At 41.0% G+C, this 15,891-nt stretch overlaps 1 protein-coding gene and 1 long non-coding RNA gene across 2 annotated transcripts in view; one reads left to right on the top strand and one right to left on the bottom strand.

Annotated features, from left to right (window-relative positions):
- Nucleotides 1–15,891, bottom strand: part of LOC132984454 (zinc finger protein ZFP2-like) — an 83,341-nt gene that overhangs the window by 40,981 nt on the left and 26,469 nt on the right. The gene's annotated exons all lie outside the window — the stretch shown is intronic.
- On the top strand, nucleotides 8,324–8,709 carry LOC132984544 (uncharacterized). Its single transcript, XR_009674961.1, has 2 exons — nucleotides 8,324–8,473; nucleotides 8,566–8,709. It is a non-coding gene; the product is annotated as an uncharacterized LOC132984544 (long non-coding RNA).

Raw genomic sequence — 15,891 nt, 5'->3', positions numbered from 1 at the left:
CAGCCTGAGCTAGGCTGATGGTAAAGCAGAGTTGATCACTCCTATTTCCTACAACGTACAAGTGACGTCTTTTCTTATTAATTAATTTGCAGTCTAAAGTCTTCTCGAGCTTTTGTTTCACACCACCATTGGGGTTTTTTACAATCTGAAGGACTGCTTCAAAACTCTCGTCGGTCGCAATGTCATTGTTTGATTGCACTAACTGATCTAGCAAGTCTACAAAAGCTGGTAAAATATTTTCACCTTCATCGTCAACGGTGATTGAGACATGCCGTTGCACATTTTCACCGATGAGCTCAAGTTGAACCACATCGTTACGGCCAGCCTCAGAGTTTGCCTGGTCAGCCAATTCCTCAAGTATTTCTATCACATCTTGACAAAATCAAACAAAATTGGGGACATTGCTGGATGGAGGGATAGCAAGGGGGCGTCTGATTACAAGTTGATTAAAAAGCTCATTTTACGATCTTTGGGTAGCTGTGTTCCTCCTCGGTGTCTCACTCAAATTCCCTCCCTGCTGTGGAGAAGGGGGGCTCTGTAAGGAGGTTGAATTCCCTCCCTGCTGTGGAGCAGGGGGGCTCTGTAAGGAGGTTGAATTCCCTCCCTGCTGTGGAGCAGGGGTGCTCTGTAAGGAAGTTGATGTGTTTAAGGGTGTATTATGTGGGGCGGAGGAAGTATGCAGTTCAATCTCATCTTGATCTGTTTGGTTTGACTCATTTTGCAGGGTGGGTAAAGGGTTTTGGTTTAACCTTTGGAGAGCATCTTCTAAGGCCTGAAAATAGTCAGCTTCACAGGGGGAGGTCAGAATATTGTTCAACTGGTCTATGGCTATCTGTATTTCGTTTGGTATTTGAACTGTGTCAGAAGGAGGAAAAGATCCTGAATCTAAGTTTTCATCCATGTTTCAAAAAATTCCAAATTACATCCTATCACATACGGCTAAAAAGGAGGAAATGAAATTCTGAGTGACTTCACATAGTAACCGCAGCTTTGTCATGCACTCCTGATGACTGTTTCGGCCTCTTCTCTGCCTTTGAGGTGTGTGTGTGTGTGTGCGTGTGAATCCCCAAAGACTGAAAAAACATACTTACTTCTGACCAATCTCCTTGCAGTAGCAGTTGGTCTGGGTCTACGATGCTTCCTACGTCGAGTAGACCCCAAAGATAGACCCCTGATAGGAGATGCTACACGGCGTCTGACAGGAGTTGAGACCAGTCCTCTCAAAGGATGAGCTTCAGGTGTCTGTCTTCAGAGGCCTCAAAGGAGCTGTAACTGCGGACTCATTCTCAGCTGTGGGATGATGACAAGAGATTGAGATATATCCACCCACCTCCTGATACATAGTACAAAAATAAAAAATACACATGAAACTTGGGATAAATATTAACCGATGAGAATACAATACGTCAACAAGAGCATCATCTGTAATCAGAGATCAGATCATTCAAAATGCTAACCATCAGGCTGTTTTAAAACAATCAAGTTTTAAAACAAGCAAAATCAAATTACCTGATACAACTTGGACGCTGAGGGATGTCTTAGCCGGGGATGTTTGAAGTTTGACCAGATCTAAGAGGAGGACTAGGGTTGGAAGTATCCAGAGGAGTGATGTCCGGACAAGTGGCTTCTGCTTCAACCACTAAACTTTCACCATCTTCCTCTTCCCCCAATGATTCCACACAGTTCCCTTTAATGCGCCTTTCTGCAGCATCCACAAGATCTGTAAGTAGTTTACAGAACATAAAACAAGCTTAAATAATAAAAATAAATAATAAAAAAAAAACAATAAATGGAAACAAACTTTGAATAGAAGGAAACAGACTGTAGGCCTACCTATGTCCGATTCAAGGGGCAACCTCCGGTCTTGAAAAATGAAGCCAATGCGGAAGTACAAAAAACTGCAGTTCCTCGAGGTTCCGCTTGAGGCTGGCTGCAGAAGCACCGGAAGTGCCATAAGCCCACAGCCAAAAAAGCCAGTTTTTACCACAGGAATCAACATGTTTACAGCCTGGTACAAAAAACGAGATATATCTGATAAGTTGACGGCCCCTTCTCCTCACACTGTTGGGGGGGTGAATTTTTTTATAACTCATCGGATTGTTTTTTATTAAGGAAAACGACTATGCCCATATTAGGATTGTGACAGTTTGATTGACAGCTCTGCGCGCCGCATCTGTCTGTCAGGTCAGGAGCAGGAGCTATGTACTCAACACTAGCTTAATTCGGCTTCATCCCGTTCCCAACCTTGAACCGTTAGCTTTCTTCGTCTTTTTTTCTTCGTTTGGAGTGTTTGTTTAGCAAATATCTAACAACGAATATGTCTTGCTGTGCGGTTAATTGTAGTAACAGACCATCCAAGAAGTTGATTCTGCAGTTTTTTCGGTGAGTGATATAGTAGTGTTATATATTTATTGAATACTCATCGGCAGGTGTCTGTCTATTTTTGCGGGGCTAGCTTGTTTAGCGTTAGCTTGTAAACCAGCCGGCTAACTGTACAATTGGCCTCAGTGTAGCTCATTATTTACGGTCAATGGTTTAGCCGATCTCCCATTCATGCCAAAGATGCTAAAGTTAACATCTCTAGCCAGCACTATTTAATTGGGGAAAAAAGTAATTCCGAAGAGTTAGAAATTTTAGTTGTTAAGATGTTGAAAAGAATGAGTTTGTGTGAAGCTAAAGGTTCACCACAGTGGTTAACCGCAGACTGTAAATATGATTATCCGACGTTATGATGGATGCTATACGCAACATAAATGTCGAAATCTATAAATACATTTTGGATATTAATTCTGCGTTAGTACTTTCCAATAATAATGTAATATGTCATTGTTATTTTTGAGATAAAGTTTAACATTAACCAGACGCAACTGAACCAAATAGGTAACATGGTTGACGTTCATTTCAACGGCCCACAAACTCAAAGTTATATTTTCTGTCATGATTTTTATAACATAAACATGCGATAACAAGTACAACTCGACGATCAGCTATATATTGAAGCTGTGCCAAGTGTGCCATTACGCACAGAGGTGGAGAGATATGAAACATAAACTTCAATCAATAATCAGTTCTAATGTTAATCCGTTTAGCACAGAATATTAGGAGTTACACCCATGTTGTCCAAACGGCTCCAATAAGTGCGCCGGGGACCAGAGGCTCTGAATATTTTTGATGTATTCCGTGACTTTTTTGTCTCCTCTTGCCGCGACGGAACAGCTCTCTCGGTGCTCCTACAAATGAAGCGTAAGATATACAGTAAAGCAATATGTACAATAAATAGTTTTAAGAATACAGCCATGTTGATGTATGTGAATAAGATAGACTGACATATGTGTTAACACATTTTGCCTGTAAATAGTTTTCCTCTAGGTGATTCAGATAGGCTGGACCAGTGGATGCTCAACCTGAGAAGACAGAACTGGACTCCCAACAAGGCCTCTCGTCTGTGCAGTGAACACTTTGAAAGCTGTCACATCGGCACTGATTCCAGGGTATGGAGATATTTTAAATATTATTATTAACAAAGAAACGTATTGATGTAAACTGATGAAGTACTATCCACAATAAACTGCTTAATTGCACAGTGTAAGTGCAACACAGATGAATACAGTAAATTAACACAAAATGGATTTAATGGATAACTGCTATTTTCTGTCTAAATAATTTTTTCCTTTTTCTTTTTACATTTTAATAGGGGAGGAAATGTCTAAAGAGCACCGCTGTGCCTACCATTTTCCACTTCCCAGAGGAAAAAGTGCCAGGAGGAAAATGCTTGGTGGTAAGTGCAAATGAGGTAAGTGACAATGGCATGGTTGTTTTGAGTAGTGGTGAGGAGGTTTCAGATGTAGGTGATGGTAGCAGTGCCATAAATCTCATTGCTGATCACAGCAATGTCATGATGGAAGACACACCCCAACAAGCCTTTGTTGCTCAAGATGTCATTCATGATGACATTACGCTGACAGCGAATGCAGGGGAAGATGTTGGTCTAGGTAGCAGCAATCAACCCATACATCAGAGTAAAAATTGGACAGCATTAGATCACTCTTACATTAGATCAAAACAGCTAAGTTTTGATCTAATAGCCGTATCTCAGGGTGATCACTCTTACGGTGTTTCTCATTCTCGAAGAACACTGAAGAGGATGGCTTCTGCTACAGAGGTAAAGCTCTGTGCAGCTCGAAAAAAGCTGAGGTTGAAAGTCCAGCACACAAGAAGATTGAAGGCAAAAGTTTCTTCAATGAAAGGTTTAGTCAAAGTGCTTCAGAAGAAACTTCTAATTTCATCGGAATGTGCCTCTCTTCTTTCTGATCTTGAAGATGTTCCAAGAGAGATCTTTCAAAGACTAAAAAAGAAGAAGTCTGTGTTTTCAGAGAATCTGAAACAATTCGCCACAACACTGCACTTCTACTCTCTGAAAGCCTATGACTATGTCAGAGAGAAGTTTCTTTTGGCTTTGCCTCATCCACAAACCATAAGAATGTGGTATAGTAGCATCTCTGCAGATCCTGGATTTACTGTTGCTTCTTTCACAGCTTTAAAAAGTCATGTTGCTGATCAGAAAGGATTAGGTAAGGACACAGTTTGCTCATTGATGATGGATGAAATGTACATTCATAAGCAGACTGAGTTTGGGGGGGACCAAATTCACGGCTATGTTGACATCGGAGCTGGTGAAATTGAAAACGTAACTGCAACACAAGCATTGGTCCTCATGGTTGTTGCAGTTAATGCGTCTTGGAAGATTCCCATTGCTTACTTCCTCATCAACAGCATGACCGGACAAGAGAGAGCAAACATTGTCCGAGAGAGCCTAGTTAGGCTTCATGAAATCGGTGTTAGGGTTGTCTCATTGACATGTGATGGACCATCTCAAAACTTCGCAATGGTCAAAGAGCTTGGTGCCAAGTTGGACTTCATGGACATGAAACCTTTCTTTTTCCATCCTGAAGATCTCACACAAAAAGTCCATGTTCTCTTGGATCCATGTCACATGCTCAAGCTTCTTCGGAATGTCTTTTCAACAGTCGAGGTTCTGGTGAGAGAAGATGGCCAGCAGATAAGATGGCAGTACATCAAGTAGCTCAACAAGAAGGAGGGTTTGCGCCTTGGCAACAAACTGAAGATGGCACATATTCAGTGGCGCAATCAAAAAATGAAGGTACATCTTGCAGCCCAACTCTTCAGCAGCAGTGTGGCTGATGCCATTGAGTATTGTGAGAGGGGGCTTAAATATCCCCAGTTCTTTGGATGTTCAGCCACTGTTCAATTCTTGCGCACCATTGATGCTGCTTTTGATGTCCTTAACAGCAGGAACCCACTTGGAAAGGGATTTAAAGCCCCCCTGAAGCCAGCAAACAAACACCATGCCAAGGCCATTTTAGATGAAGCAGAGTCACTCCTTTGTGGGCTCAGAATGGCAGGAAGAGACAACACACTTGTACATGTGCACTCTACACAGAAGAGAACTGCCATTCATGGTTTCATTGCTTGTGCAAGAAGTGTGATGGGCATCTATGAAGATCTGGTAGAGCAGCCAGCAGCCCCATGCCGATACCTTCTGACCTACAAACTCAGCCAGGACCACTTGGAGCTCTTCTCCTCTGCAATCAGAGCACGTGGCGGATTTAACAACAACCCCAATGTGAGGCAGTTTAGAGGAGCTTACAAGCGCCTCCTTGTAAGGCATCAGGTAAAAAGAGGCACAGGTAACTGTCTCCTTCGTGACAACACAACCATCCTTGATTCAACACCTGCGACTGTGAAAGTTGCGCGCAGGTTGGATGTGAAGCCAGTTGAAGTGCTTGTGCCTGAGGATGACAGTCTGTCTGACCTTCCAGATGTTGACAGTCTATCTGAGTACAAAGACACAGCAATTTCTTACATCACAGGCTTCATCGTCAAGAAGATGAAACAGAAGATAACATGCATGCCTTGCTCACAAGCACTGACCTCAGATGACTCGGTTCACCATTTCATTACTTTGAAGAACAGAGGTGGCCTCCAGAAACCATCACCGGACATCACTGCAGTTTGCCAAGCTACTGAAAGACGCTTTCAGAGGCTTCTAAAAATCAATGAGGGCAAGCCTCCACTGGGAAGAGGAACAACTGCAGCAATTGTCACCCAGGTTCTTGCAGATTGTTCAGAGAAGAATCTCTTTCCCCAGCTGCACAGCCACATGTTTGACATGTGTGTTGAAGCCAACCATGTCCATGTTTTGGTAAGGATGGCTACTGCATGGTACTGCAAAGTTTGACTGAACCACATAGCAAGAAGAGAGGCAGAAAAAATAAAGGAAGGTAAAGTGGTTCGCAGAAAGCTTACTAAATTAATCAATTTTTATGGAGATTAAATAAAAGGTGTTTGGTCACTTCTGTGTGTGGTTAAGTTATTATATATTTTGATATTGTACATATGTGTATATATTTGTATGTATGTTTCTATATCTGTACAGTATGTTCTTCTACCTGCATCTCTTTATGTCTATATATATGTATATTTGTGTATATGTTTCTCTAATTGTACAACAAATTCTATTTCCTGCATATCAGAATGTGGCCAACTCCTTTTTGATGTTTTTCTTGCAACATGGGAAATGGTAAGTATAATAATGCTATGGAACAACATTGAAACTGTTACTTGGAGCCTGCAAGTAACTTTCAATGTCTGCCGTTTAGAAAGTGCACATGTTGTCACAAGTGAGCAGAAATCTTGAATGTACAGAGCTGGAATTAAAACAATAATTGAACTTAGAGCCTGCATGTACAGGGCCTTAGTTCTTAGTGAAAATACTTTCTTTCTTTTTTCTCAGAAAAACCCACCGATTACATAGATGATTATCAGTTGGAGTCTGCATGAACGTGGCCCAACTTTTCCATTAAAAATCTGCTGGGATGCTACTCCAAGACATAATGAAAATAGAATTCTTAAAACTGTACATAGAGCCTTTAAAGAGAAACCTCACCTCACCACTACTTAAAGCCAATGTCAGATAAAAACTGAACACATGAATGACTGGTCAATGTCTTTTAGAGTCTGCATAAGATGATGTTGATCTGTTAATCATTTTCAGTGTCATATTCGTTGTAGTTATTATGTACATAGTTTATGGAATTGTTTGTCCAATTAAAAGTTTACTTAAAATTTAAAATGTCTACAAAAAAATACATATTATAGAATTTACCTAAAAACAAAAAAAACTTCAAGATGTTCAAATGTACTGTATGTTAAATTTTCTGATTTGTATTATAGAGTTCACCAACACATTTTTGGATCTCCAGGTTTGATAAAAATGTTATATATTAATATTTAAGTGAAGTATTTTGAATTGATTGTTAATTTTGCTGTGGGTTTTTGGAAAATGTTATTGTTACATAGTTGTTATAAGGTATACTTCCTGATTTATTTTGTTAATTTTGTCCCCATTGCTCACCCTCAGGTTCAGTAGTAGTACATAACTTTTGCATTGTTGTTGTATTCTTGCTTTTCATTTTCACATATCCTGTGCTGTGTAGTGTCTCGTGCGTTTGTCCCGTGTTATATGTTCCTACTCTTGGCCTGCACCTTGTCGTGGTGAGTGGGCTTTCAACCAAGACAGGCCATACTGCATGTTTAAAACCAGAGTTTTAACCTCTCATTTTCTCTCTCGTAGGATGTAGGACACCAGGGAGTTGTGTTTCAACAACCTCGCAAGTGTGACAAGCAAGGCATGGTTCAAATGTTGAAGGTATTACTAGTTTCAAGAAAAAAACTATGATTTTAAAAATTATTATGTTTTTAATGTTAGCTTTGTTGTTGTGAATTCCATGTTATATATATTTTTTGCCAATTAGTCTAATAACTTAGGAATGTCCCAGAATATATGAGTGGAGTTGTCATGATTCACATCATGGCAGCCCTCCCTTCTCCTTTTGTGGTTATAGCGGCTAAGCCTAAAACTTAAAGCCACTGCGGGACTACATAGACGGGCTAATCTAGCCTATTAATTGACACGCTTGCCGGCTTTGCTCCTGAGCGTAAGAATTCAAAATATCTTCTTTGTTTAGGAATATTTATTTGTCATTCCATCGTTGTCTTGATCACTGTCACATGTGAACTGTTCAAACAATAATCCAGACATTTACATTTACATTCACTCCTGTTACCTCATAGCGTGACGTACAGCGGTCAAAAAAGTGTAATTGCTCCCCGTCTAGCAACACCTGACACCCCAGTGATAGTTCCTACCTATATAGAGTTTCACCTTAACCTAAAGGCGACACCTGCTGGAACAATTTGTGTTTGCACTTCATAAACATGGCTCCTACAGTGGTGTTGTTTAATCCTCATGTGTCTCTCTCCTGTCTGTGTGAGTGTGGTGGGTTCAAGTTCCCAGGCGGCACCAGGTGCAGCTCGTTGGTCATCAGGATCTCCACTACAAAGACTTCCCTCTGCTTCACCTCGCTGCCAGATTGTTTCACCAGCTCGCGTGGTATCGTATTCTCTTGGCTTCTCTGTGATTACTAGTTCTCGTTGTTATAGCTTGTGTAGCTAACCCCTTTTTTCTTCTCTGCCTTGCGTCAGATCGCTGTTCGTGTTTTTTGCTTCACCTCACCTGTGCTTTTGGGACACCACACTGGGATCACGGACACTGCCACTTGGAACCTCGCACTACCCCTCCCTTTGCACTTTTTGAGTCACATTTGGAATAAACTTTTTGTAACTTTATCCTGCCTCATGCTTTTGGGTCCAGAATTTGTACTAATCAGGAGTCTCCTACTAGTTCCCATTTCTTAACCTCTTATAACTGTAATACATTGGTTCTTTTTGATATATTTTATAAATATAAATACTTCCCTTAATTGTTAACATTAAAACTCTTCTATATTCGATGGTAAAGCACATCATTTGTATAGTTTATTTATATTATGTGATATTGATCTAGGAAGACCACATTTCTGAATGATTTTTAAACATTTTTCTAATCACATGTAATTAATGTAATTTACTCTGGTTGAACCTTGATTTTGATTGTTTTGAATTTGTATATGGGGACTTCTTGTGGCAGATATTGGAACAGAAAGAGCAGAAATCTCTCCACTTTACATTATTAGAGATAAAGGAAGTAACAAAAGGCATGCTCTAAAAATGATTATAGCTCTGGTGTCAGGGACATTTATTAGTCTTTAATTATAAAGCTAAATACTCTTCCTACCCAAACAGATATTAACTGCATTACTATTTGGTTAAAAAAAAGGTAAAAAGAATGAAAATGTATACTCATAAGTAGAGACAAAGGAGAGCATATACATAGAATACTTTTTTTTAATAAAAAATAAATAACAAGCCTGGTGCAAAAACAACAGACGGGGGACTGCAGGAACAGACGAGGGACTGCAGGAACAGACAGGGGACTGCAGGAACAGACGAGGGACTGCAGGAACAGACAGGGGACTGCAGGAACAGACAGGGGACTGCAGGAACAGACGAGGGACTGCAGGAACAGACAGGGGACTGCAGGAACAGACGAGGGACTGCAGGAACAGATAGGGACCGATAGGTTTCACTGTATTTGGAAGTGGTCTTTAAGGCAATGAGCAATGTTTCTAAAAAATATATCATTTCCCCTAGATGTGAAATGAACTCCATCTTTCTTTTTGTCGATCTTCCCCGGATGGATGCCAGGCCTCCATCGGCACCTCTGGGTGAAGGTCCTCCTTCATCATATTGACCAGCACGACACCACTGACATGTCCCATGCTGTTGCCCCCACAATGAATGATGAGGCCATCCGGGGGAGACCTCCCTCGCAGGGAGTTTTCAAAGAAGGGAAGGAGGCCTTTCCAGCGAAGTCCACCCCAGCCGAACCAACTCATGTGGACGTTTTTCAGGCCCAGGTTCCTTCCTCTGTCTCTGCAGCTCTCTGGGCACCTCGACGGACACAGCTGTCACCAATAATCCACACTGTGTCTAAGGGAGAAATACAACAATGTTCAATTAATGCCTCAGACAAGACAAAATGTACAGTTAACTACATGTGACAGCTCAGGCTGTTTTTTTGTTAGTAGTCACATCTGCAGGAATAATATTGAACAAGGTAGCTGCAGCTCATAATAATAGATGCCAGTCTTAAAATACAATTTATTCTAATACTTACAGTTTTTGGCGGGTAAAGCTGACACTCCATCACTGTCCACAGACTCCATGACTTCAGAGGATTCTATAGAAAATAAATATCTTATGATTAATATAAAATATTTATTTTTCAGTTGTCATGTTCACCGTCATCACTGTTGACATCAGTAAATATAAAACACAGACATTCCTCTTTTTGTCAGAACAGTAACATGAACTGTATGCTTTGTAATATTGATTTCTTCTGGATGTCTCATTCATTTACAGTCTATGGTCTAATAGTAGTTTCATCAACAACAACGAAAAGAAAAGAAAAAAAGCTTCTTTCTTTTATGGTTTTCAAACAGACTTCTAAACTTTAAACATGTTCTTACACCCAAGTAATGATTTGTAACACAATGTGAGAATTTAAAAGTAAAGATTAGCCTCAAAATGTTTCTTACATTTTATGTTACAACTATGTTAATGTTTTGTTCTACTAACCCAGACAAAGTCACTGCTGTGACAAATAACCACCGGTAATACATTTTTTAAAAGTGTAGTTTTAAGACTTTAATTATATATTTGGGTTGAAGATAATTCGTTTTAACTGTGTTATAGAAAAGTTTAATGTTAACTTACTGTTTGTAGTTATGGACGAGCGGGAGCAGGACAGCAGTAGCAGATAGAGCAGTTTTAGCTATGCTGTGAAGTAGCCTCTAGTCCCGCCCACAGTCCCGCCTTACTGCTGTCACTAGGTTGATCCAAAGTTAGGTTGAGACAGCAAATCCAATATGGATGCGGCCGTCGATTGGACACATTTTCTGCCTATGTCCCAGACGCATCAGGGTTTGTCCAGTAATATTTACAGTCTATGGTCCGATTGCGTGAATGGCAGGTAATCAAACTCGTAAGGGTTAACTTGAAATATAAAGACAAACAAAAATCAATTCAACTATCCATTACAGAAAACAAGATATATTTATAATAAATCAGGAGAATAGGTAGGATCACTTATCGGGATATGATACAAAACTCTGAGGTGCTGGATGGATCTCGGCGTAAGCTCTAACTTCTAAAATACACACATGCATTTGAGTTTTCTATAGATTTTTTAAATAAAGAAGTTTTTAGAATAATTGTTTAGGAAGAAGAGCTATACCGGTCTTCATTTTGCTCTTCTTCTCCGCTCAACACAAAAGACTCTGACACTCTCTGAAGCAGACTTCTGGTGTTAAAAAGGCTGTTTTGAATGGTTATTTTACACGTTTGACCACTTTGGGTGTGGGGCTTAGTTATATATCTGAACACCACCACGGTTAAAAGCTTTTCGACATTTGTGTTTGTTTGTTTTTTGCAGGTCTGGCAGTCTGGCTGTGTGGGTCATTGTGTCTGCGAGAGTGGAGGTCAAAGGTCACCATCAATCAAGTTTTATGAGCACCATCAATCAAGTTTTATGAGGGTTTTGACAGAAGGTGGTGTCTTAATTCTCTGATGTGTTTGTTTTGTGTCATGCTATTTTCCTTATGGTTGTGTGTGTTGGCCCTCTAATGGGCACTATGTGTAGCCTGGGTGGATGCTGTGTTTAAAGCAAGGTTCCAGGTGAGGTGGGATAGGTGATTGAATGGAGGCAAACAGTTTTTAAACGCATCCAACGCGGATTTGTCTCGTCATATTTTCCTTTATTGATAAGAAGTGTTTAAAAGAAATGGATTGAAATATCCAAATCACAACATCAATGGACTGTGTTAATTTCTTCGAGCTAAGCACGCGTCCGAAAGCTTCCACATTCAAGGTCAAGGTTTCTTCATTCGTCTCCCTAGGGAGAAATTTGTCTAGGATGCTGGGAAATCGCTGCATGGACAATACATCGAAGACAACATAAAAACAGTAATTACAATGTAAAACATTTAACTTGTCCGTGCTACAGTACACACACACTCACTCCTACAGTCACTCCAGACAGTTTCAACATGTCTACAGTTATCGGTACAATGGGGGCCTCCTGGTTTTCCGTTCCTCTTCTATTTTTTGCTCATTAATGAGCTTAACTGAAAAAGGGACTAATGAGTTTTTGAAGCGGTTGTGTTTACACAGAGGGACCCTGAACCTTCTCCCTGAGTTCAATAAGACATATTCAGAGTGCAATACATGGAACGTGTCCAATAAAATACCCTTGGCCTGTGTGATGGTAGCCTGCTCAAAAAGATCCTGGGGGGTAAGAGGAGCACACGTTCCCATGATCTTGCCTGCTGTCTTAACCAGGCTGAGGATCTGAGCTTTAGATTTTACTGTTAAAGCACCAAACCAGCTGGTGATGCCATACCGTAAAATGGACTCTATTGTTGCTCTGTAAAAGATGAACATAATGTTTTTACATACACCAAACAGTCTTAGTCTCCTGAGAAAATGGAGGCGCTGATGGATTTTGGCACACACGCTTGCCACCTGTGTGTGCCAGCTAAAATCATTGTCAATATGCACCCCCAGGTATTTGTATGAGGTGACTTGTTCAATGCTGTGACCATGAATGGCCACAGGGCTCCGGTTTCCGACTGATCTGGGGTCCAGCAACATCTCAACAGTTTTACAAGTGTTTATGTGCAGTTGATGGGCATCACACCAGTCCACAAAACTGTCCACAGCAGCTCTGTGGCTACTTGGGTTTGAATTATTTGTGAGTAGACTGAGGATGACAGTATCATCTGAGAATTTCATATTTGTTTGGCTGGGTGCTAACACAGTTATTAGTATACAGAGTAAACAAGAAGGGTGAACTGACACACCCCTGTGGGGCCCCCGTGCTGTTTGAGAGAAAGGAGTAGTACCACTTGATTAAAAAGGGGTTCACATCTAGCTCAACTAGTTTTTTAAGAATGTGTGGCTGGATTGAGTTAAAAGCTGAGCTAAAATCAATGAAAAGGAGTCTGGCATATGCAGCAGGGCTTTCGAGGTGCTTCAGGACAAGATGCATTATTGTTGAGATGGCGTCACTTGTAAGCGAATTGATAGGGGTCCAGGGATGGCTCCACCTCCGTGCGTAGCTCCTCTGTTATGAGTCTTTCCAGTGATTTCATAACATTTGAGGTGAGAGCCACAGGCTGGTAATCATTGTCCTCCTTGGGGCATGCTTTTTTGGGAACTGGGATTATTGTTGATTTTTTCCATAGCTCTGGTACTGAGTGTGTGTCCATGGAGAGCTGAAAGAGTTGATGCCAGGCTGGTGTAAGTTCCTCTGCAAATGTCTTTAAAAGAAAGGCGGACAGGTTGTCCGGCCCTGTTGCTTTGTTGGTGTGTATGGCTTTAAAAACCTTAGTAACAGAGTGTGGGTTGATTCAAATTCTGTGCTCGTTCACATTACAGATTAAATTCTCTAAAACTACACAACATTCCCTGTGGTTGTCGGTTTCAAAGCGCAGATAAAAGTTGTTAAGTTCATTCGCATGTGCAGTTTCGTTGTGTGCAGATAGGGGCTTCCTTTTTGAGTCCATGTTGGTCATTCCACGGATGGAGTCCCACAGTTTCTTTGAGTTGGATTGGGACAGTTCCTGTTCTGCTCGTTCCCTGTGCTGCAGCCGTGCCGCTCTCATCTGCTGGTTAAGGTCTTTTTGTGCAGCTCTGACTCCTGCAGTGTCTCCTGATTTGAAGGCGAACTTCTTCTTGTTGATGCATTCCTTTATTCCCCTTGTAATGTAAGGTTTATTGTTTGGGTATCTCTTGACAGTTTTCTGGTATGACTGAATCAACACAAAAAGAGATGTAATCTGTGATTGATTCTGTGGCAGTGTTAATGTCAGCATCCTGAAAGAAAATGTCCCAGTTAGTGCTAAGGAAGCATCCTTTTAGCTCCTCGTTTTGTCATTGGACCACACCTTTACAGTGTGTAGTTCTCGTTGACTGGACTTGAAAACTGATCGATAGGTGGGGAGCAGTTGGATCACATTATGGTCAGAGTTGCTGAGGGGGGGGTCTGGCTCTGGCTGTGTAGGCATCTTTAATGTTGCCATAGCACTTATCAAGGATGTTGTTGTTTCTAGTGCTGCACTTAACATATTGATAGAAGCCAGGCAGAGATTTGTTCAAGCTGCAGTGGTTAAAATCACCAAGAATGAGCATGGGGGCATCAGGTTTGTTCTGTAGATGTAGGTGGACACAGTCTGAGATTTGGCTAGCTGCTCTATTGGCGTTTCCACTTGGGGGAATATACACGACATACACAAGTATGTTGGTGAATTCCCTTGGCAGGTAGTGTGGTCGCAGGGTAACACACAGCAGCTCGAGGTCCGGGTTACATATTCTGTTTCTTATGGCAACATTACGGCACCAGCTGTCCTTGACATAAACACAAACTCCTCCTCCCCTTGTTTTGCCGGAGTTTTCATCTCTGTCTAAACGTATGTGAGTAAACCCATCAATTTGTATAAAACTGTCCGGTACATCATCCCTAAACCAAGTCTCTGTAAATGCCATCAGTCCAGACTCACGGTATTCGTAGGATGCTCCGACCTGTGCCCGCAGGTCGTCCAGTTTGTTTTTAAGCGAGCGGGGGTTACACAGGAGCATAGGCGGCAGCGGTAGCTTGGTGGCTCCTCGGACACGCTGCCTGATGCCGCCTCTCCAGCCCCGCTTCCTAGCCTTCCTGCCTCGGCAGAGGTCCGGTCGGTGGTGTCGGAGCAGTTCTCCCGGCACGTTGTTCAGCAGGCCTGGTGACGGTAGCCCTCCGCAATCCCGCAATCCCAGCAGCTCCGTGCCGCTGTACACCAGCTGGCCGGTGCTAGTAAGCCCGTCCGCGGAGCATAGGACGACTCGGCTAGACAGAATTAGCCACACTAGGGCTAGCAGCTCCATTTGCCTCCGTTTCTTTTCACATGCATACCACATACAGTTCAGAGCACTTCTCCCATTCAACCGTAGTAGTGAGCTTAGGGTCCATTGTTGACAGATAGTAAACAGGAACGATATAAACAAACAAACAACGTGCAGCAAGAGCCCACCTCCATGTCGCCAGCAGAGCAGCGCCATTTCCCTCATTCATCCCTCAAGTGACTTTTACAAACAATATTGGGTTTGTTAAAATTGGTCACTACAGAATGAGTTTGTGTGATGTTAGAAGCTAAAGGTTCACCTCGGTGGTTAACCGCAGACTGTAAATATGGTTATCTGACATTATGATGAATGTAATACTCCACATAAATGTCAACATTAAAAAACAAACTTTGTGTAGTAATTATCTGTCAGTACTTAACATAAACTTAACTCAACTGAACCTAATATGTTGTGTAGGTTATAGAGGATGACATTAACGTTACATTGATGTAGTGTCTTAAGATTTGTGCAAACTGTTACCAAATTTAAAAAAAATAATCACTTTGTATGAGTTCAGGGAAATTTAATATGGTTATTAATATAGTTCTTAATTGTTACAGATGCTCTTACAAAGAATATAGCAGTAGAAATATAAAATATAAATAACATATGGAATGAAAATAAGATATAAAGCAATTAGTATTAAATAAAATTTAATAGTTAATAGTTTGAAGAATACAGCCATGTACCGAACTCATGTTAATAACAGATGAGTTACTGTATGTTCTGTACTAAAGTACTAAAGAGTTGGGACCTGTTAATGATGAAAGTGGAAACAGTCAATAAATTAATAAAGTTAACATGTAATGATGAACAAGCTGGGGTTGATAATACACATGATAAACTCATTAGATTGTCTATCAATTATATTGAACACCCAATTTGTCATATACTAAATACAAGTTTTGAAAAAGCCATCTTTCCACCGCT

This window comes from Labrus mixtus, chromosome 12 (assembly GCF_963584025.1).
Source record: "Labrus mixtus chromosome 12, fLabMix1.1, whole genome shotgun sequence".
NCBI classification, from domain to species: Eukaryota; Metazoa; Chordata; class Actinopteri; order Labriformes; family Labridae; genus Labrus; species Labrus mixtus.
This window is presented reverse-complemented; position numbering and strand designations above follow the sequence as displayed.